The sequence below is a fragment of the Nothobranchius furzeri genome, chromosome 2 (genome assembly GCF_043380555.1).
Source record: "Nothobranchius furzeri strain GRZ-AD chromosome 2, NfurGRZ-RIMD1, whole genome shotgun sequence".
NCBI classification, from domain to species: domain Eukaryota; kingdom Metazoa; phylum Chordata; class Actinopteri; order Cyprinodontiformes; family Nothobranchiidae; genus Nothobranchius; species Nothobranchius furzeri.
The window spans coordinates 24,181,220-24,205,574 of NC_091742.1; the positions used below are offsets into that span (position 1 = coordinate 24,181,220).

At 40.0% G+C, this 24,355-nt stretch overlaps 1 protein-coding gene across 5 annotated transcripts in view; it reads right to left on the reverse strand.

Annotated features, from left to right (window-relative positions):
* The window catches only part of LOC107378081 (MAM domain-containing glycosylphosphatidylinositol anchor protein 2), a 342,732-nt gene that overhangs the window by 235,839 nt on the left and 82,538 nt on the right, over positions 1-24,355 (reverse strand). The window lies entirely within an intron of this gene.

A 24,355-nucleotide genomic window follows, 5' to 3' on the forward strand; every position in this document is an offset into this window, starting at 1 on the left:
GCATCAAAACTAAAATCCCTGTGCAGCGCTGGACTGCCTTCTTGTATCACATAATCTGACCCAAAGTTACAGATAATAAAACATATTTATGTATTTCTTCTTATCCATTTAGTCGCGCTCCTCCTCTGTCTTTTTATGGCAGTAATAGATGTTCTTCAACAACAGCCGACTCATCTTATCTGATTTACAGGCTGGGAAGTAAACTGCATAAACTTTTATGACATTTTAAACAGTGATAGTCCAGCTTTATTTTAAAGATAATGAAATAATTCAAAAACATATTTATTGATTGGTAAACAGTAAAGTTTATAGACATCAAATGTCAAGACCTGCATGCACAAGTTCATATTGTTGGCATTTCCGGCACATTTTAAGGGTTTATAGGATTAGCTACACTGCTTTATTGGGTTATTTCCATGTAGAAGCTAAATGTGTTCACTGTAATTATTCTAAGCCAAATTTATATGGGTTTTAGTGAATTTCCTGCTAAGCTGTTCTGAACGGGGAAAACTCTTTGTCCCTTTTGAATGGATGATAATTACTTATAGGACAGTAATACAGAAAAAATATCCTCCAGTTTAGTTAGCATTGTTTAATGGTCTAGTGGTTGAAGGTGTGTAACACTGAAAAAACGGTGTTTAATGAATATTTCTGATTATAATCGCTCACTCTATGTTTTTCATGCAGGCTGAACATGAAAACGGTCTCCTACACCTATCTCCTCAGTTAGCTTGTGATAGAAAATAGATGGTGAAATGCTAGGATTAGAAAATCCTCACACTGTGATGTCACACTGTCAACTTGAATTAATGGCCTTGCCCATCTTCACTCGCACCCGCCCAAAAGAAGGCTGTTTATTTATGTTATTTATTTATTTATTTATTTGCAGCGAGGAGAGACTAGAAAATAGATGGCGAAATGCTAGGATTAGAAAATCCTCACACTGTGATGTCACACTGTCAACTTGCATTAATGGCCTTGCCCATCTTCGCTTGCACCCGCCCAAAAGACGGCATTTTTATTTATGTTATTTATTTATTTGCAGCGAGGAAAGACTAGAAAATAGATGGTGAAATGCTAGGATTAAAAAATCCTCACACTGTGATGTCACACTCTCAACTTGCATTAATGGCCTTGTCCATCTTGGCTCGCACCCGCCCAAAAGAAGGCTGTTTATTTATGTTATTTATTTATTTATTTGCAGCGAGGAGAGACTAGAAAATAGATGGTGAAATGCTAGGATTAAAAAATCCTCACACTGTGATGTCACACTGTCAACTTGCATTAATGGCCTTGCCCATCTTGGCTCGCACCCACCCAAAAGAAGGCTGTTTATTAATGTTTTTTGTTTATTCGTTTATTTGCAGCGAGGAGAGACTAGAAAATAGATGGTGAAATGCTAGGATTAGAAAATCCTCACACTGTGATGTCACACTGTCAACTTGCATTAATGGCCTTGCCCATCTTGGCTCGCACCCGCCAAAAAGAAGGCTGTGTATTTATGTTTTTATTTATTTATTTATTTGCAGCGAGGAGAGACAGCGGAGAGTGTCTTGGTGATAGTGAATTTGTAAAATGGAAGAATGCATTCTGTTAGCCAATCAGAAGTGAGCTGTGTGCATATCAACAATATTAATATGCCATAATAATATAAGTTTGAGTAATTTTGAGTAATCCTGCTGTTTTTAGCCCACCTGTGCATCAGCAAACTTCTGCATCTCAGAACTGCAACATCTCCGCTTTTTAAATGACTCATGAGGTATTGAGAACACTGCAGATGTATTGAATAGACAAGTAACCACACCTTTACATTATAGCACTATCACTAAACTTAACATTTTTATGGGTTTTGATGGGAAAAGTAGAAGTTCAGAACTTCATGAGAACATTTTTAGACTTGTTTTATGGAATCAAACACACGTTTCCCTTTGTTTTGTAATCAAAGTTATTGTTCCTTTAAAAATAGGAACTGACTGCAGGGAATTGTTAAGGTGAGCCGTAAAAGTGGCAGCATGTCCCTGAGCGATCTTATTCATCTTTATTAATCCCAAAGAAAGGCTCAGTCAGTTCTCTCTGCTTCAGTTTGATGATTTATGAAGTCAAAATGTCAGAAAAAGTCAACTAAAGAGCTTTTTTAACCCAGAAGTCTTCACGACTTAAACCAACTGATGATAATCTTGATTGTAACCAACACAGGTCAATATTTTGTACCTAAAATGTCAATAAAGAAAATGTTCTTTAAGGGTTTGTGTCTATTTTCAGTTGAACAAAATTGGTGGATCCCAACTGAGGTTAGATTGAGCAGGGAACCAAGTTATTTTAGGTAAACCACAGAAAAAAAATCAATTTCTACTGAGCTGTGAAAGCACTGCTGCACATGAACAGCCCCTGACAAATCTAGCAGCTGTTCGGCATTTATTCCCCTCCAACGTCCATGATTAGTGAAGAGGTTAGGGGACGAGATGGCTTAGAGAGCGGATGCAGGATATGATTAGGAGGTGGAGTACAAAATGGTGAAAAAAGGAGAAGGGAATTAAAAGAAAAATCCAACAGGAACTACAAGGAGTTCCAGGCTGCAGCTTGGCTTTCATGTTGGAGGAGCAGCTTCCTGTGTGGGCCTCTCCCGGCAGCCCCGACAGCAGACGTGGTTCTACCTCCATCCTGGCTGCCATGCTAATGAGCTCAGCGACACTCCTCCCTGATGCTGCGTGGGGACTCTCAGTCGGAGTGTTTCCTTCGCTGCGCTCTAACCGCTCGTTCCTCCCTGATACCAGCCCGTGCGGTTTGTCTCCTTCAGCTTGTTAGCCTAATGCTCCGTCACGCTTGTCCTGCTTGTTTAAAGGCTACACAGATTGATGAGCGCTAACACAGATGCTAATCATAAAGCATCGTTTGGCTTTTCCCGCTCTCTCCCTCTTTCTTGTTTGCCCCTTCTCTGTTTGAATACACTGGTGGGGAATTCTGTTGGGAGGGTAAAGATGGAAAAATGAGGGGGCTTCATGCAAGGCTGCCACTAAAAACAAAAAAAGGGCTTAAAAACAAGACCCCAGGGCTTGAGCTGAGCAAAGCACTAATGCCATTCATACCAATGAAGCAGGATCTCTGCAGCATGCTATCAGTCCTGAAGGAAAGCAGGGAAACACCCATAATTAATGCACTTCAGCTGCTATCACAGCTACTGCAGCTGCACACACTCACAAGCACATAAAAACACACTTATTCTCCACACAGACAACATTAAGCTTAAAGCCACAAAGGCAAATAACCCTCTCTGGAGCATACATAATGAGGGCACTTACATTCAAATAGTCACACATTTCCTTAAGTAGCGAAGACCTGTGCCGCCATTTCCCTTAGCCCAAAGCTCGAGCTAAAACCACTGTCATTACTATTTAATTTCCAGTTTAGTTTTCCTAAAAGCCACTTGATACTCAGCTGACAGTAACTGCTCATAACATATCCGGAAAGAGATGTGGAGAACAAATGGGGGGGGAAAAAAGACATTAATGCAGTTGGATTTCGGGCTGGGCCTACACAGACTGAGACGTCAACGCTCTGACAGGTTCAAGATGAAAGAAGGAGAGGATAAGGGCGACAGAAGCAGCTTTGAACACATCGCAGATGGGCTGAGAGACAGTCAGTTAGATCCTGTTACATCTTTACAACATCCCATACAAGTTCATTATCTGGGATGAGGCCCTACACGTTAGGAATGGGATAACGTTCCGATCTGCCTTTTATCTTTTCAGCTTCCACTGACTTTCAGGAACGTCTAAAATGGGGAATGTTGCTCTGCTCCGTCTAAACTCGAGTGGGGAGAGAACATCTTTATCGAGTCACATCACCGATCAATGTGCCGCTAATTGAGATTTGGTTCCAAATGATATGTGAGTAGAAAAATAATGATACAGTTTGCTGCAAATGTTTAGATACGGTCAATTCGATTGATTGCTAGTTGCAGCCCTTGTGGGTTTGATGCAAAACGTTGGCACTTAAAGCTTTTCTACTTATTCTGAGCTATAAAACACTTCTTTAATAACACACACACACACACACACACACACACACACACACACACACACACACACACACACACACACACACACACACACACACACACACACACACACACACACACAATGCCCCAAGGAACATTTATGGGTTTAATTATAACACAATACAAATAACTAGGGTTTTTATTTCCTCATCCTTCTAATTACTAAAGAAGTTAATTTATAAATGAAATAGATGATAAAAATAACCAAGAAATTACTTTTTATTGTAATAAATATGAATTATAAAATGTTTTAAACGAGGGATGCTCCGATCCGATCACGTGATTTTCAAAGGATCGGGAGAAATAAATCGGATTTAAATAGAGATTTACAAATAGAATAAAAATGGCTTAGTTTTAGTTTTAAAAAAATTCTCTTCATCAAGAGTACAAAACCAACACCTCAACCCCCAGAGACCCAAATTTAGAAAACAACTGCAAAATCTTTTTTTAACCTTTCACATGTTGTTCTAGGAGGTCAGATAAACGGGCCTATTTGCACATTTTAACAGCCAATAGTGTTGCAGAACTGAACAATAGGACCTATTAGCAATGTACAGTAAATGTGGTTTTAAAAAGAAAAAAAATATTTTTGTAGACTTAAATCTGATGTCATATTACAACCGTGGGTCTCTGGGGGTTAAAGAGACAGTGTGTATTTTCCCTGGAGATAGGGGGCAGTAGATACCTAAATCATTGCAAGCAAGCAAGCACTGGTTTTGTGTTCAAGACCTTACCAACAGATGGCCATTAGGGTCAAAGACCTTTAGGAGTGCAGCCTCCAGCAAAACAACAAGAACATCAGATTCCCTTTCATCACTTGCATGGCATCCAATACGGCTTCGGCCAGAAACTTAGACCTGCTCCTATGTATTTTACACCTGATTTGTATGGTTGTATGTAATGAAACCGCCAATATTTTTCAACAACTGGGCATCTTTTCATTCATTTTCAACAACATTTCAATGGATATTTCCTGAGATTAATGGGAAAAACTATTGTCGCTTTAACGTTAGTTTTCAGCAGGCAGGGACTCAAACACCAAGGTGCAACTGTTAGCAAGCAGGCTCCTCAGGACAGCTAAAATGTCTTCAGCTTGGTTGTATTTTAAACCGGACAGCAAAGGCAGAGCTACAGATACTTGTAATGTGTGCATACTGGGCATTCAACATGCTGGAAAGGATAGAGCTCATGATTCTGCCAGCGCCGCCTTCAAACAGCCTGCTTTCGTCTACGGCGTTTCCCTTTGGGCATCAACAAAGTGAATCATTGTCCATTTATTCCCAGCTTGCCTCTAACAGTCCCAGTTCATAGTGAAGTCAGACAAGAATGTGGAGTCAGCTGACAGAGAAAGTTACACCAATGAACAATGAAAAATTGCCAGCAAATCTCGAGGTTTCTAGTTCTGCTGCAGCCTCGGAGCTGCGCACTGGAGCTACAGGTGTCATGCAGGGAAATGTTACCCTGCCTGCCGAGGCTCCGCCTGGCTGCTCCATCATGGGAACACGCATTGCTCAATACAGTTGCATATTAAGTGAGTAAACAACTTTATAGAGCAACAAAAATATTTTCATAATATAAACATGTTTTTTAATCGGTGTACTTCCTAAATACAGTATTGACCTGAATATAGGATGGCCCCCGCTTCCAAGACCATGGACGTATTTTTGACTTTAGAAGTGGGGGGAACACAATCAGCATGGGCTTCAACACAAACGGTTGTTTCCCGCTTGGTCCTAGAGCTCAACCAGTGTCTATTTAAAATAGCATAATATTGTTTTTGGACGGTAAAAAGTGCAGGGGTCAAAACTTGACTTTGGAAAAAGTGGGGGGGGGGGGGGGGTACATGCCCCCCCCCCCCCCCCCCCCCCCCCCCAATCCTATATTCGGGTCTATATGGTAAGTGAAAGTCTAAACACAAAGGACAACTTGGATGTGTTCTCTTCTTAGTTTAAAGGGGCATTATGGAAGTTTGACAGCCAAAACATGTATAGAAATAATAGATGTCTTCTTCATACATTCTCCTGCAATGCCCTGGTCCTGTAGAATGAGCCCTGGCATTTTTACTGTGATTGCCTGTTTTTCTGTAAAATCACAGAAAAAGAGAGCTGCTCGGGTCGAGCAGGCTGCTTCATGCCCGTTCACACTCAGGCATAGCCCGTAGCATTTGCTATCCGTAGCTTTAGCAGCAGAGAGAGGCAGTGCCACTTTGTCGCTGTTCCTAACGCCTAGTGACAAAGCTAGCTACATTTCTGAGGACCCTTAGCTACTTTCTGTAGAACTTTTTTCTAGATATTTCCTGCAAATTAGCAACAAAATAGCCATTTTGGCTCCAAACCGTTCTTTGAACGTTGTTTCAGCTGTCATCAAGGATATAAATGTTACAGATACAAAGGATGTCACTGGTGCTTTAGCTCATCTAGTTAGATGTCTGACGCTCATGCAGAAGACCTGGGTTTAATTCTGGGTGTGAACATAGTTTATTTAGAGTTTCTTTTTTACATTAATGGTATATTTTTTACAGTAAGATGCCCAAATTTTTATTTGAGACTCGCCGAACGGCATTGAATTCACAGTAGGGCTGCAACAAACGATTAATTGGATAATCGATTAATCGGATGGGGTCTCGATATGATTAATCGATTAATCGGATTACATGGGGAAAGTTTTAAAAACTGCTAGGGAAACGTTATTTCTCTCCTTCCTTCACTTTATTTAACACAACATTATTAGAAAACAGTTCAATAGCAGAAAAACAACATGCCATCACCTAAATTGTCTTATAAGGTGTATAGACAGAGACCCTAAGCTACAACTATCTGTGACCTAAAATGCTTGGTCCAAGTTAAACAGCTTAAGGGCAATTCTCATCTGTTTTGTTTGATCTCATCTGTTGACATTTATTTTAAATGTAATTAAACATAGGCTGTGAATTAATCAAAATTGATCACTATTTCCAAAAATGACTGAAAAAATACCAAATAAAACAAAAGTAAATGAATGCCATCCTCCTTGCGATGATGCCCTGGGCAACTGCCATAAAGTCACATCAAGAAATGCTGCTGATCATTCCAATGATCCCAAATAGACTCACATTAGCCCACATGAAAGCAACTGAACCCAAAAATATATTAACCAGTATATAACTGCACTCTCACACAACACGCCTGCAGCAACAGTTAGGACTCCTCCCTCCCTTTTAAAAGCGTTTTTGCTTCCGAGGACATTGTGGTTGTAAAACCACATGCTAGTAGTCTGGCCCCGGTGTGATCAACCAGTTTCTGCGGGAATGTGACGGCGGAACCAGGGCCAGATTAACACTTTGTTGTACCCTGGGCAACAATATTCAAGGGCTCCATCATCACGACCCGAGGATCACCATAATGTGGTCACATACAGAATATTTTACTGTAATATGCAGTAAATATACTCAATACTTGAATGCCTGACAACACGTAACCCGCCCAGAGTAACCTTTGACCCACCTCGTGTGGACTGACCAATGAGGAGAGGGTCTTAACTTGAGGCCCTCTCTTCATTGGTCAGTCTGCATGAGACTGACTCTCAACTGACGTTCAAAGTCATAGGCAGCGAAGCGTCTCTGTGCAGCGCAAAAGCCCGGGTGGACAGGTTGTTTAATATAGGGTGACCACATTTCCATTTCCAAACAAGAGGACAGGGGATCTGTGCCTATGACGTCACACTATGGCAACGCCACACAAACCATGTTGGGACCCATTTTTTGTAAGAACTGAATTAATATCAGATTCTACCAATAAAAGGGCTCTAAAACAATTCATATGTAAATATTTTGCATATTTAATGCAAAATCTCATTTTTATGCTTTAGTGCTGCAACAAGGTTTTATTAATAATAAATTATTATACCTTTTGTTTTACTACAGCATCGGTAAGCTTCCTGTTTACAGATTACTAAGGATGCTTGTTTCAGCTGTGAGATTAGACGATAGGATCAATGAAAAAATAAGTTGTCACACACTCCATGGAAACTTTCAGAGAATCCACAAATAGTGGCTTTCAAATTGTTTTGTTACTTTTTGCAAGTTTAGAAAAGAAGCAGATGAGACAGCATGTCTGATAATTTAGTTTTTCATCTGATAATATTAGAACATGTCAGTAATGTCTGAGGGGACTTTATAAACACCGTATAACTAACACTCCTGGAGAGGGTATGAATTACACAGAGGCTTCTGGGGAGCCCAGTTATTGGGGGGGGGGGGGGGGGGGCATTTTGCCTTGGCCCCCAAAATGTCTTGAAACGGCCCTGTGTGTGACTGAGTTTTGAAGGTGATCTGAATTGTATCAGATGTATAAATATTACATGTGTATAACTTATTGTTTTATACAGGTAAAAACGTGCAGTGGAGATAAGTCTACCTACATTTTACTTTTCAACACTTTGTCTTGTTTTCTTGTTTTTATTTAACTATTTTCCTGTCCTGTCTGTCTCTCATCTTCCTGCATCTCCTCATAATTCTCCAGAAAATTTGTTGCCTGGATTCTTACCTTTTCACCTCATCAGTTACTTTTGAGCAGATCAAAGGGATCTCCTGACCGCAAAGCGCGTTTTCGATGCTGCGTGCGGAGCTCATCACCACAGCACAGGTGATGAGCTCCGCAGTAGCGCGCTTCAGGCACAAATAAGACAGAAAATAGAGAACATGTGCAGACAAGAACGATAGTGTGCTAACTATAGTTTTTTGGTTTTGCCACTTTGAGAATGGACCGTGCGCTGGAAGCAGCTGCCTGGATCGCTGGCAACATTGCGGAACCGGTTCGCAGCAGCGCAAGTCTGCAGGCTCTCCCTCGTGCTGATCTGCCGGTACCGGCTCTCTCTCTTGCGCTGATCTGCGGCTCTCCCTCGCGCTGATCTGCCGGCTCTCCCTCGCACTGATCTGCCGGCTCTCCCTCGCGCTGATCTGCCGGCTCTCCCTCGCGCTGATCTGACTTGCTCTGGTCTGCGCGCAACGGCGGGCGGGGGGGTGGGGTGGGGGGGGGGCGCACTTTTAGAAGAGTTGTGCGACACAACGAATCGATGACGCAATTCGTTGCCAACGCTTTTAGTAATCGATTTTCATCGAATTTATCGATTTGTTGTTGCAGCCCTAATTCACAGATAAAAAGATGTGGGTTCAACTTTCATTTTGGAACAATTTTTCAAGCAAGGGAAGAGAATGATCTGAGCATGCAGGAGGACTGACCCATCATAAACCTTTGGCTGTGCTGAAGAGAAAGGTACAGAACCAAATTATTTCATTAATTAGCTGCGTATTCTCCTGTCCTCTGTCCTCCGGGACACGGACACACACACACACACACACACACACACACACACACACACACACACACACACACACACACACACACACACACAAGGGACTGTCTCAGCTGTTATTTTCGTTAAGGAGTTTGTACGTACATCATGCGCACCTCGTGCACAAGCCTACTATTGAAGCTGCCATTATGCTTTTGGCCTGAGGGGGCAGTTGCGAGCATAAAAATTCAAAATTCCATAAAGTCCCTTTAATGCTTTCCTGAAATGTATCGGATCGGGACTCGGCATTGGCAGACACTCAAAATCAAATGACTTGGAATCGGATCGGGAGCGAAAAAACTTGATCGGAACATCCGTATTTTAAACATGACAAAAAATAAAATGTGGGTCTTTTAAAAACGCGTTATTTGATAATTGCTTCATTGTTTTAGTGCGATTCAAAAACTGCAAACACAAGTTCATGTTATGATGAAAGACATCTGAGCAGCGTTTTAACACTTAAATGTTTGATAATTGGACAAAAATAACCAGAGAAAATAGATACTTTACTTTTGAAATGGTGGTTTGATTCAATAAGCGTTCAAAAAAATACCTAAACTTTATGTGAGAGGTGATTAACCCCATAAACCTGATGGTTGTCACACCTGCTAATCTATCTTCCACATCACTGTTAGTTTTGACTCTTCTTTACAGAAATGTTTTAGGGGTTTCCAGCATGGAGAAAGTCAAAGGTCAGACATTCCCCTTCAGGAGTTTCTGGAAGAGAGCAGAATTGTCCATTTAGAAACCCCTTAAATTTCCAGGATTAATGAATGCAAAGCTTTGTTTTAAACTTTTGAGCTGTCAGTTTTGGCTTCTAAATCTGTCAACTTCATCAGAGCGTCACAGGTGTTGTTTGGTGACACTTCCGTCGCCAGACTGTCACACTACCACCACCGTGTTTTCCTGTTTCTGTAATGTGGTGTTAAGATTACACCTGGTGTAACGGGAAAAACACAAAAAGAAAGTTCCATTTTTGTCTCATGGATCCACAAAAGGGAAAATACTTTTTATAGCACTGTAGGTTAAAAAATGAGGAACAGGCACAAGTGGCCAAAATGAGTTTCCTCCGTAGGGTGGCCGGGCTCAGCCTTAGGGATAGGGTGAGGAGCTCGGACATTCGGGAGGGACTCGGAATAGAACCGCTGCTCCTCCGGATCGAAAGGAGTCAGCTGAGGTGGTTTGGGCATCCGGTCAGGATGCCTCCTGGACGCCTCCCTGGGGAGGTGTTTCGGGCATGTCCTGCCGGCAGGAGGCCCCCGGGTCGACCCAGGACACGTTGGAGAGGTTACATCTCCAATCTGGTCCGGGAATGCCTTGGGGTCCTGCCGGAGGAGCTGGTGGAGGTGGCTGGGTAGAGGACGGTCTGGAGCTCCCTAGATGGGATGCTGCCCCCAAGACCCGGACCCGGATAAGCGGAGGAAGATGACAACGACGACATAAAAAAAAGACTTTTTCCCAAACCAAATACATCACTGAAATTGAAAAACACAAGATTGCTTGGGCCCATACAAGGATATGTGTAAACTTAGACAGTATGTCCTCAACAAACAGCTCCCTGTCAAATTTCCAGCTACATTGTTGGCATCAGACTGGTGAGACAGCGTTATCCACCTTCACCATCCCTGGAGAATAAATTGGATTTGGCTCTAAAAGCAAACCTCAGCACCACAGATTGGAGCATCTGTGTGACAGGAGGGCTTTGCTGCCAATGGCAGAGACTCAACATTTGACAATCAATGTAAAAAAATGGAATGTTCAACAGCTGGGGGTCATTTTCCTGATTTTCTGTCACCCATAAGAAAGTCATTTTACTTTTTTTCCCATCAAAAAAGAAATTTAGTTGTCTAAAACAGGACAGTGGGAATTCTAAAACTTCTAAGTCAATGTTAAGATGATAACTTTATTGGGAATGGTATTAAAGACGTGAAGTCCAGGCTATTTTTTTAAATGCAATAAATCCCTGTGACATTTCTACTTTTAGACCAGTTGAAACCAAACACATGTTCCTAATTACCTCCTACACAAAACGATCATTTGAACATTTAACAACTCACATCCCGTAGAGATGTCTGATGAAGAAACAGCTGCAGACTCTACTTCCGCAGCCAACATGTGTTACATTAGCCTGGGTTTGCACCAAACTGAGTCAATATTTACATCACGATTCGCTCTGGTGATTGTGATGTAAATAATGAAAGAGAAGGAAAACAGTAAATCTGAAGATGATAAAATTATAACGAGTATCAAAAGGATTAAAGCAACATCTATAGTTGCGAACATGATCCACGGACCGTTTAAAATTATTCATCAGTACGGGTTTAAAATTGACACTAGCATTATTTATGATGGAACAGATCCTTCTGATGCAAATGATACCCATATTATTTAATGTGTGAAATCAAATATATTGGATCCTCCTCACCGTATCAGAGTGAGTTGTGTGGCATTTACCAATGAGGATAGGTAAACACTGCACTGTCACACACTCAACTCTAATATTTTCTTGCTTCATGCTTTTTGAATATGTAGACATTTCCCTGCGTCCAGGTTTTCAACGGTATAATTGAGAAGCAGCTCATCCGTGGGGTCAGCCATGTGTGTGAGGGCTTGAAATGCTTTGGCTGCAGCACATGCATATTACTACATCAGGAGTTGTCAGAGCATATTGATTACACTCTGTAATGCACTCCCATGCTCGGCTCAGCCTACACCACTATTGTAAATGAGGCTCAGTATGGACCCGGCTTCGCCCTATCATCACTGATCATCTGTCACACTGTACGGATTGTGGGCAGAGTTGTACAGACGGTCAGAGATGTGTGAAGAAAACGAAAAAAGAACACGGCCATGCTTATCAAATTTAAGAGAGGTGCAGAGAAACAGAGTAATTAGAGTAGCTGAGTTGAAACACTTCATTAACACAGCAAAGGGTTTGTTGTTCGTGGGTTCAAAGGATGCGGCTAAAAACAAAACTCAGAACTGACTTCCCACCAAAGTGACTCTTGGATGATGGATTTGCAAGTTCCTAACTCAAAATGCATTCAAAAGCAATGCAAATGTACCGTGCATAGTAAACAGAGGTTTAGATAAACATAGCATATAGATTTTCATTCCTTTAGCTTGGACTCATTGGCAAGTCAATCCAGACCCAGTCCACATTAGAGTATAAATGCCTTGATGCTACATTTAAAATTAGTTTTAGCTATAACAATAAGTCTTTATTTAAAATAAATTGTACTTTTTATGATGATCCTGGTCTGAGGTAAAATGTAACTAGGACAAAGCTGACAGCCAGTGGACATGTGACACATCAGAGGTCCGCTTGGGTTGTCTGGCTTCATGGAAAAAGTAGACAGTTAAAGGCTAACAGGCATTAAAATGCATTTCTGTGAACACAAGAGAGAGAAATAAAACAGTGTGTTCTGCCAACGCCATTATAAAAGAAAGGGCAATGATGTTGGTGCTATGTGATAATGCCTTGCCCTTATCGAAATGTGAAAACTAAAGAATGTGAGACATAAACTGACATTTTAAAAGTAAGTAGACTTTTTTTCTTCACTTCCACATGGGTTCCCATATTTCTAACTTTCCCAAAGACAGATTGTGTTGTGAAAAGTGAAAATGTGAAACTACAATTTAACTCAAAGCACAAGCATCTTTGACAACAACGTCCCAGTTACTCAGCCTGGTGACCCAACCTTAAATATGTAAGTTTAAGCATCTCATCTAAGGCAGCAGATTCTATTTTCACACAAGATTTAATTTAATTATTTGTCCCAGTGCATCTGCTACTCAACCTATGGCTTCAGTCACTGTCATTTCTGTTTATTTATTTAATGTGTGGATTCTTCTTTGGAAACTTCACTTTAAGGGACTTTTGAATTTTTATGCTCGTGATTGCCCCCTCAGGCCAAAAGCGTAACGGCAGCTTCAATAGTAGGCTCGTGCACGAGGCGCGCATGCTGTACGTGCACACTCCTTAACGTAAATAACAGCTGAGACAGCCCCGTGTGTGTGTGTGTGTGTGTGTGTGTGTGTGTGTGTGTGTGTGTGTGTGTGTGTGTGTGTGTGTGTGTGTGTGTGTGTGTGTGTGTGTGTGGCCAGGAAGACAGAGGACAGGAGAACGCACAGCTAATTAATTAAATAATTTGGTTCTGTACCTTTCTCTTCAGCACAGCCGACAAAGGTTTATGATGGGTCAGTCCTCCTGCATGCTCAGATCATTCCCTTCCCTTGCTTGAAAAATTGTTCCAAAATGAAAGTTGAACCCACATCTTTTTTATCTGTGAATTCAATGCCGTTCGACGAATCTCAAATAAAAATTTGGGCATCTTACTGTAAAAACATATACCATTAATGTAAAAAATAAACTCAAAATGAACTATGTTCACATCCAGAATCAAACCCAGGTCATCTGCATGAAAGTCTGACATCTTACTAGGTGAGCTAAGGCGCCAGTGACATCTATCGTATCTGTAACATTTATATACTTTATGACAGCTGAAACAACGTTCAAAGAATGGTTCGGAGTAAAAATGGCTATTTTGTTGCTAATTTGCAGGAAATATCTAGAAGAAAATGTAGCTAGGTTCATCACTAGGCGTTAGGAACAGCGACAAAGTGGCTGAGTTGGCACTACCTCTCTTTCTGCTGCTAAATCTATGGATAGCAAATGCTACGGGCTATGCCTGAGCGTGAACGTGAAGCAGCCTGCTCGACCCGAGCATCTCTCTTTTTCTGTGACTTTACAGAAAAACAGGCAATCATAGTAAAAATGCCAGGGCTCATTCTACAGGACCAGGGCATTGCAGGAGAATGTATGAAGAAGACATTTATTATTTCTATACATGTTTTGGCTGTCAAACTTCCATAATGTCCCTTTAAATTCTTGTTAAATTGTAAATGTAGAGCAGTTTAAGCTCACAGGCAATCATTTGTAGAAAAACTGTCTGACAGATGTAATGAAAGATAATTTCTTATATCTAGTTGTTCTGATCATTTGGCTTTTCCTAAAATCAGATTTGTTTCTTTGGAATTCGTTTGAAAAGCACTGATCTAAACTATACTGCATTGGTGTGTTCTCTGTCCGTGGTGCTGAAAGATCGTGATGCTGGTTACACATTAGAAAGAAGCGTAACTATCCATTGTATCTTCCAGGACTGCATGAAGCTGCAGCTTCAAGCTCCTTTTAAAAAAGAAAATCAAGATGATATAGGATATTGATTTCTGCATCTTTGTCAATACTTATTTCAAACAGTTTAGACAGACTTTCAGTGGGAAAAAAAGAGAAAACCTGAAATGCCTTTACACTTCATGGAATCCTTTCATACATTTTCTTATAATCAATACAATTCTTTGCACAAAGTCCAAAAACACTAAGCACAGAAAAAGAGTGCCTAAAGCTACAGCACAACATCATATGCTTCTAATTTCAGCAAGAATCCTGATGAATGCTTGTATTTGAAACATTCAACAACACCACATTGTGAATGCTGACTAAAATCTGACACATCAAAATACTTAATACGATCTAAAAAAAATAGTATGCATTGTGCATTGAAAAGTCATGTTTAAGTTTGTGTTAATCGCAGGTTTTTGGTGTAAAATAATTTTCAAACTCTAGTTGAAATAACATAAAACAGAACATTGTAGCATCATGAAATGTCCTGTTTTTGACCTAAAGGTCATGATCTGCTGCGTCTGCTCGAGTGGAGACATAATGTCTCTGACGCAGGCCTAATCTACATGAGATATTGGCCAAGACCTTTCATGCCTCTGCTCATCTGAACTGCTTCACCTCTTTACAGCTCAAGACAAGACGGAGAACTCTTTTGATATATACACAATTAAACAACGTTTGTTATTGCAAATAATAATGTGAGCCCAATGTTCAATCAATCTGTAAAATGACAGTGTTATTACTTGATATTATAATTCTGTGATAAGTAGTATTCTACAAGTTATTATAATCCTGGACATTTGCACTAGACACTGATGACACAGAGTAAAGTCACACAACACATTTCCTTTTGTCTGATCCAATCAGAACCTTCGTTTCTGACGCGAGTCGTGGTTTTCTGTGGTGTTTGTATAAACCCTCTTTTGCATGTCAAATTCTGATTTACCAGTAAACCAAAACATGACAATTATAAAAACTATCCCACGCCACCTTTTCTTTAGTTCAAAGCATTCTAGAGAAGTTCGGACCGGCCATCTGGACTTCCTCTTCAGCCGAAAGAACCTCGACAAGCTGGATAAAATCTGTTGCACGTTACGCCTGACCACAACGGTTCCTTCAGAATAAAAACTGAACCTCACGACCCCTTCAGGGTCTCGCTGATGCCAATAATAACCTGTTGTGACGTGGGAGCATTCTGAGACTAGACTGGTCGGCACCGCTGCTGTTTCTACCGACTTCCGTACCAAGGAGGGTCCTAAGCACCTGGACATTCTGGATCTAAATGGAGGCTTCTGACAGATGGCGTTTCATGTGTGTTATAAATCTCCAACAAAAGTTTAGAGCGAAACATTCACTCCCACTCAGAACTAAATGCTTCTCCGGATACGAGGTTCTGATAAGAACATTCCACACATATGGGTCATTCATCTCACGTCTCATTCCACCTTGTTCATCAGTGCACAGAGTGTTTAAAGTAAGTCTTGTTTAAATTGTGTAGAAATAAATTTCTTAACTATTATAAGCCTGACTCTCTCTTTCCTCTGAGTTAATATTATGCGTCACTTAATCCCTGCAATAAAAAGTTCTGATCTTCTGGTTAAAATATTCAAAGATCCATCAGATTGATATTTCATATTTCTATGGAATCTCACATTTTATGGTTCATAAGTAAGATGTAAACTACCCATCGTTACAACATAAAACGTGCAAACTTATCATCCTCACACACAAAGAGAAAGAAACACAAATAGGCTTGTGTGCACACACACATTATAGTTTAATAGAGTAAAAAGAGGAAGTCTGAGTCAAACTAAAGCAGCATGATGACTTAATCTCTTCGATTAACTATAATGTAGCCATAATGATAGTAAAGAAGACATGAATGGAAATGCTTACATTTAAAGTGGGCATACATTTATTTTTTCAATACATTTGCTGTGGTTTCTAGCATGAATCATGAATGAAAGCTCTTTGAGTCGTGTTCTATGATAAAAAGATCTCATGCTCCTTTTCTAAGAAACAGAAGTTAGTAAGAGGAGTGGGGGGCTGGAGAATGGCTGAATTGAATGTTACTCATTAATATTCATGCTCTGCAGACATGTCACCTCTGATTGGCTAACAAGAATGCAACTCTTCCACTGCCTTTGTTCGCTTTGCTTTCTTGGGCAAAAAATGCAACGCCGTAGTGTTATTTTCACAAATTATGCACCTGAACGAGTCCTAATGTGTTAGATATATAAATGCTAATGCTTAGCTTCTACTAGTCAGAACGTGCTCTGCTCTCCTCTGCAAGTGTTATCTAAATCCCTGCAATAAAAAGATCCAATCGTCTGATTTAAATAACCCATTGTCCATAAGATGGATTTCATACTCGATATGACATTTTAATATCTTATGGTCCTTAATTAATTGTAATTAACACTCATTACAGCTTTCTTGGGCAAAAAATGTAACACTGTAGTGTTATTTTCACAAATTATGCACCTGAACGAGTCCTAATGTGTTAGATATATAAATGCTAATGCTTAGCTTCTACTAGTCAAAACGTGCTCTGCTCTCCTAGCGCACTGTGTACATTTTATTACATCCTCAAGTCTCTGGTGTCAGACATCAGGCCATAGAGAAAAATCATCAGATTTCATTCCAAAACCCATCAGTGATCTGATAAAATAGCATCAGACAAAATGGTCTCAGCAAAACGTTTATTAGAAAAAAGGTGTCAGGAAAAAGTCTGTCAGAAACAAATGTATCAGGAAAATTGTCATACAAAATGTATTACTGTCTAATGTATTGTTGTTGACAGAATTTTTCCTGAGACCTTATTGTCTGAATGTATTTTTCCTGACATGTTTTTTTTCTGACAGAATTTTCTGATGCTATTGAATCAGAAGCCTGATGGGTCACTCTGAGCTGCAAATAGATGCTGAATGTGAATATTTTCTTTCACTCATATTGGTTGCATTAGCTGCAGAAAGGAAATAGATGGTGAAACAATCTGGTCAGAAAAAGCTGGTCCCTTCTACGTAACAGAGAAAATTAGTATTCATGGATTCGACCACCTTGTCTTGTGACTGACGGAGGCTGTGTTGATTTGTCGCCATGAGACAACAAAGCACATCTTGGCTAGTAGCATGTAGACTATGTGTTATTTGTGGAGATAACACATCGTTATATTTTTTGCCCAAGAAAGAAGAGCCAACGGAGACAGCAGAAGCGTTGCATTACTGTTAGCCAACCAGAAGCGTTTGAATATCATGTTTTTTTTTTTTTTTTTTTTTTTTTTTTTTTTTTTTTTTTTTTACTCAAACCAGATGAGAATTGAACACAAAGAAGTTTGTAAAAACATACAGGTACATTGAGAAATTCTTAAACAAAACATTATTAAGTATGTAACAGTAATTTGGTATTTTTAGGACAGGATATTAAAGAAAAAGGATGGGTATTTTTCTCTACTAGTGAAGGCCTAATCCAAGAGTTGCAGTTAGCAAAGCTCTTTTGTTTGTTTTCACATCCATTTCTAGTTTGCTCTCCATTGTCTGTGCCATGTTGGCAAACCAGTCATGTTGTGGCAGTTTTATTTCCATAAACAACACTAATCAGACATCTGTAGGGAGGGATAAAGCCCAGATTGGCCATAGCCATGCAGTAGTTATCTGTTGATAGGCCCATCACCAGCCAACACTCATCATGATTGGCTGACGAAAGGCAACAGCTTTCTATACATTTGGCTCAAACAGCGAGCCAGTAGCAGCTCACTGAATACAGAAAATCTGGCAATCCTCTTAAGGTTGGGCACTGCCAGCCAGGGAAGGGTCTGATGATTGGCGGCAGTGACTCCGGAGTGAACCGATCATCCTATCAATGTCCACCGTGCAGGCTGGCTGAAGCTGCTGCCTGTTGGCACACTGCAGCCATCGCAAACACCTCCGGGGAGGGTACAGTGTGTCTCTGAGCATGAAAGTGTTTATATGTGTGCCTCTGTGCAACTCTATATCATCTACACTCAACAAAAATATAAACGCAATACCTTTGTTTCTGCTCCGATTTTTCATGAGATGGACTTAAAAATCTAAAATTCATTCCAGATTCACAATATCACCATTTCTCTCAAACATTGTTCACAAATCAGTCTAAATGTGTGACAGTGAGCACTTCTGCTTTGCTGAGATAATCAATCCCACCTCACAGGTGTGCCACATCAAGATGCTGATCCAACATCATGAGTAGTGCACAGGTGTACCTTATACTGCCCACAATAAAAGGCCACCCTGGAATGTGCAGTTTTTTTGCTTTATTGGGGGTCTGGGGACTCAGAACCGGTCAGTATCTGGTGCGACCACCATTTGCCTCATGCGGTGCAAGACATCTTCTTCGCAAAGAGTTGATCAGGTTGTCATTTGTGGCCTGTGGAATGTTGGTCCACTTCTCTTCAATGGCTGTGAGAAATTGTTTGATATTAGTGGGAACTGGTACACACTGTCGTATACGCCGGTCAAGCACATCCCAAACATGCTCAATGGGTGACATGTCCGATGAGTATGCTGGCCATGCAAGAACTGGGACATTTTCAGCTTCCAAGAATTGTGTACAGATCCTTGCAACATGGGGCCATGCATTATCTTGCTGAAACATGAGGTGATGTTCATGGATGTACGGCACAACAATGGGCCTCAGGATCTCATCACGGTATCTCTGTGCATTCAAAATGCCATCAATAAAATGCACCTGTGTTCTTCATCCATAACAGACGCCTGCCCACACCATAACCCCACCACCACCATGGGCCACTCGATCCACAACATTAACATCAGCAAAGCGCTCACCCACTCGACGCCACACACGCTGTCTGCCATCTGCCCTGAACAATGTAAACTGAGATTCATCCGTGAAGAGAACACCTCTCCAACGTGCCAGACGCCATCGAATGTGAGCATTTGCCCACTCAAGTCTGTTACGGCGAATAGCTGGAGAAAGGTCAAGACCCCGATGAGGACGATGAGCATGCAGTTGAGCTTCCCTGAGACGGTTTCTGACAGTTTGTGCAGAAATTGTTTGGTTATGCAAACCAATTGTGTCAGCAGCTGTCTGAGTGGCTGGTCTCAGACGATCTTGGAGGTGAACTTGCTAGATGTGGAGATCCTGGGCTGGTGTGGTTACACGTCGACTGCGGTTGTGAGGCCGGTTGGATGTACTGCCAAATTCTCTGAAATGCCTTTGGAGATGGCTTATGGTGGAGAAATGAACATTCAATGCACGAGCAACAGATCTGGTTGACATTCCTGCTGTCAGCACGCCAATTGCACGCTCCCTCAATGCTTGTGGCATCTGTGGCATTTTGCTGTGAGACAAAACTGCACATTCAAGGGTGGCCTTTTATTGTGGGCAGTATAAGGTACACCTGTGCACTACTCATGATGTCGGATCAACATCTTGATGTGGCACACCTGTGAGGTGGGATGGATTATCTCAGCAAAGCAGAAGGGCTCACTATCACACATTTAGACTGATTTGTGAACAATGTTTGAGAGAAATGGTGATATTGTGAATATGGAATGAATTTTAGATCTTTGAGTCCATCTCATGAAAAATCGGAACAGAAACAAAGGTGTTGCGTTTATATTTTTGTTGAGTGTATATATTCCCCATTGGGGGAGGTGTGAAGCTGAGCCCTGCCCTGGTTCCAGCACCCCATTATTCTAAGCCAGGCAGGAAATTTGGTTTTAAGACATCTCTCACTGAGCCATGCTCCTGGAAATGTGAAACACAGGTCCTCCAGTATCGCCAGTAGGGACATGGGAAATGCCTCTTTAGCTCAAGTTAGCTACACTCCATCAAAAATCCACCCATCAGCAAGGCACACAGTGTGACGGCACAACAAACTGTTTTAGGTCTTCAGCAAATTATTTTGGTTCTGAGAGTTTTTTCAGCTTTAATGAACGTGCACTGAGAGGAGCTGGTTTCATATGATGCTTAATGCAGCTCACCAAAACGATGATGATGAAAAACAGCAAGGACTAAAGCCTCATTAGGGCATTTTCTGCTTTTGGGTGAGAGAATTTCAGGACGTAAAGCCTCTTGTGAACTGATGATGAGAGCATTTAGAAAAGCTAGAGGGTAAGGAAAAACAAATTAAACTCCAGAAATGCAGAAGGCAAACAAAGTGACAACTAAAGCATTATATTGCAAACATGAACACACAAGCATGCTGCAAACTGTGTTTCTGGATAAATGATTAGAGAAAATGCAAGAGGAAAAACAGGCATGGCTTATTTTTTAATATTTTTTTTTTATTTTTCAAAATTACAAGTGACCTTAAATAACCCTGTTTGTGCAGTATGCAGGGTTGTGTTTTCGTTGGATATTTGGCCGTTTCTCCAGTTTTTTTTACCGTAAATAAAACTTCTTTACCTGCGAGATGGCCTCATTTCAGAGAAATGTGTTCCTGATGAGCTCATGTCTAGACCAAGTGCTGCCAGGACTAGAGTGTGTAATCTTAAAACTACTCCAATGTGAAAATCTATACAGCAGTTTAGGATTTTAAAAGCTTTTAGCTCTGCAGTCAGTTTTGCAATACATGGTTATCTACAGCGGCTGCAAAAAGTAACACTCCTGCAGGATTTGTTTAGTGTTGCTGAAATAACCATGTTGTTCATCATTTTATGTCACTTATTATTTTCACTCATTAATTCACAAAACTCAACAAAATTAACCCTTTGATGCAGGAATTATGAAATCTTCAACCAAGATTTTTTAAACAATTTTTTTCTTTCATCTTTACATGTGAATGAAACAAATTTCAACAAATATTTTTTGTAACATTTAATAATTTACTAATAATTTATTACATGTCCACCTCAGTGGACAACGTGCATTCTGAACATGAAATATGTTGGCCAGACTTACTGAAGTCCAAATGGAGGGGCTCAAATGCAATAAAGTCTTCAACAGCTGTGCTTAATAGCAAAAAAATAAAAAATAAAATAACTATTTTGAGTACCTGTCCACTGTAATGACCATTATGCATCAAAGGGAATTTAATACAGCTTTTTAAAGTCTTATACTGGTGATTATTTCAGTTTCGTGCCACAGATTCTAGTTGTAAAACAACTTTTATTTAAAGAGCAAGTCATCCCCAAATCAACTTATTTTTGCTGATAATTTATATAAATGAGTGTCTAATCATGCTGTAGACACGTGTAGTCAATAATTTGATACTTTAATGCATCTTAGTTAAAATTTAAATTTTCTGCCTAAAACTGTCAGTGTTGCGCCGTTGTCAGGTAAAAATTCTGCACTACATTTGAATTTAAATCTGCCAACACTGTTGGCTAAAAGGTACACAATGATGTTAGTTGGTACGTTATGATGTCACAATGTTGTTGTGAGCCTGTGTGTGTATATTTGTTGGCGGCTCTGCCCTCTCGGTCTGCCAGGCAACAGCATTTGTTGCATTTTTCAAACATGAAGTGAGAGTGGAGTAAGACTCCGGTAGGGGGTGACTTGCACTTTAAAGAGCAAGTCACCCTCTATATTTCAGGACTCTATCCAGCCTGAATTCTCTCCTGTGCCCCTAGTGGAACACCGCAGAACTACGTGCAGCAAAGCAGCTAGTATGTGAGCAAAGATGCAGCCAGCTTCCCACATCAACACAAGGTTAGAAAGCAAGTATATTCCAGGCCTTGGAGTCACCATTTAATCGAACATGTTGTTTTGGTCGAAGGAAACACATGCATGGGTAAAAACATGCAGACACAGAATTAATGTAACCCCTGTGACATTCTTGCAGAGCGCCAACAGCACCACCATCTACACCAACACACAACCTATTCAAGAATATATAAAAAAATATATTATTTCAGGTATTTTTTTACAACAAATAAAGTGTTTTAAAAACAGGGTACAGTAATCATTGACAGTTCCTCAAAATTAACATAGGGTAAAACTATTGTCTAACACAAACAGGGGTTTAGTTTTGGTCAATTATGAAACAGGCATAAATAAATATGAAGCACTATTTGTTTTATTTAAAATTGCAAATTTTTACAAACTTTTTTTTTTTTTATCATTTGTGTGAGAATCATGTCTAAGTTTATAATGTATGTATGTATGTTTGTTCTACAAAAAGCCAAAAAGGGCATGGAAAGGAGATGCATCTCTGTAATGGGAGTAAAATTTTGGAATGAGGCTAAAATAGAATTAAAATTAGCAACTTCTCTTTCAGTTCTTACAAAACTTATCAGTAAATTATTTTTGAAGAGTATTAATTTGATGTTGATGGATGGATTTGTGTTTTATTTTTATTTGGGTTGTTGGTTCATTGCGGGAAATTGAAAAATTGTTTTGTAAGTAGGTTAGGCAATTATATACGCTATTGCTTCTGCCTAAACCTATTCAGTCATGAAATACCAAATAGACACCATATACAAATGAATGTATATGTTAGTGAGAAATGGTATTTGTATCTATTTGTATGACATGTTATTGTACACATTGTCTTAAGATGACTGACTGAATGAAATTGATCATTCATTCATTCATTCATTCAATGTAATTCTACCCCACTGACATGGGTGTAAAGATTTATAAAATAAAGTTCTGCATAAATTATTTGAAATTCTTCAGTTGAGCTATTGTGGATCCCAGAAAGCAACAAACAAGGACCAAAGCAGATTGCTGATGTAATCTGTATTTCTCCTTGCTGAGGCCCTTCTCCGTCAGAGAACTGCTTAGTTATTTATAACCCCTGCACAAAAACATGATTTCAAATCAATTAAACTTTAGCTGTTTTTATTTATTTTTCATATAAAAAAGCCGTTTTGCTTATTGATGTTGCCTCACAATCCGTTGGTCTTTGAGCTCAAACTAAAACAGTAAAAATAAGTTAAAAGAACTTAAATCTTTAGAGATTAAACTCTGTCTGCACAGTGACATCCAAGACAACTAGAAGAGCTTTAAGCTATATGGGTGTAACTGATGTGGACATAAGCCACAGGAAACTAAACAAGTAAATGTCAACTTTAAACTATGCACTCAAAAAGATAACTTTATACTTAGTAAAATATGTTCATTTTGACCTCTGAGACAAGCTGTTGTGTCTGTAAAATATTTAAAGTAGGTTATGAGATGAGAAAAAGTGACAAGAGCAAATTTTCGATATTAGGCTATTTGAAAAATGTTTCCTAGTTGGGACTGATCCTATTATCCACACTGAAGGAGAGTGTTTATTTCAGTAGATGTAGCCTAAAGGTTGAGAATGGGCTTTCAACTACTTTTACAACATCATCAGTTCTGGGCAAGCTGGAGAGAAAAACGTGGGTGGGCACAGCGAATGAGTCACTCTCCCTCCTCATGCTCAGACGTAATCAGTTCTGATGTGCCCCTGAGCAAGGCAAGTGAAAAAGCTACCAATAAAAACAGGTTTTTTTTTATTTGCTTGTATGTTTAAAATGGGAAACGTTCATGATCCCTTAAAGAGTATTATATAATTAACCATTTTAATTAAGCACAAGAAAATAATTGTTGAATTTCTTTAACCAAGTTGTGTCAACTGGTTCCACCAAACCTAGCTGCTTAAATATAGAGTAAACATAAAAATAAAATATATTACTCTTCACATTCAAGCAGTGTGGTTTAGTGGAACCAGTTTACATAATTTAGTTAAAATAAAATAGAGCAGTTTCCTGCTCCTCCACCCTATTGGTTATAAGTGTCATTACAACTGTTGTAAACAACCCTGCTGCAGCCTGTTGTAGCTTGCTAACAACGAGCTAACCCTAACATGAGCC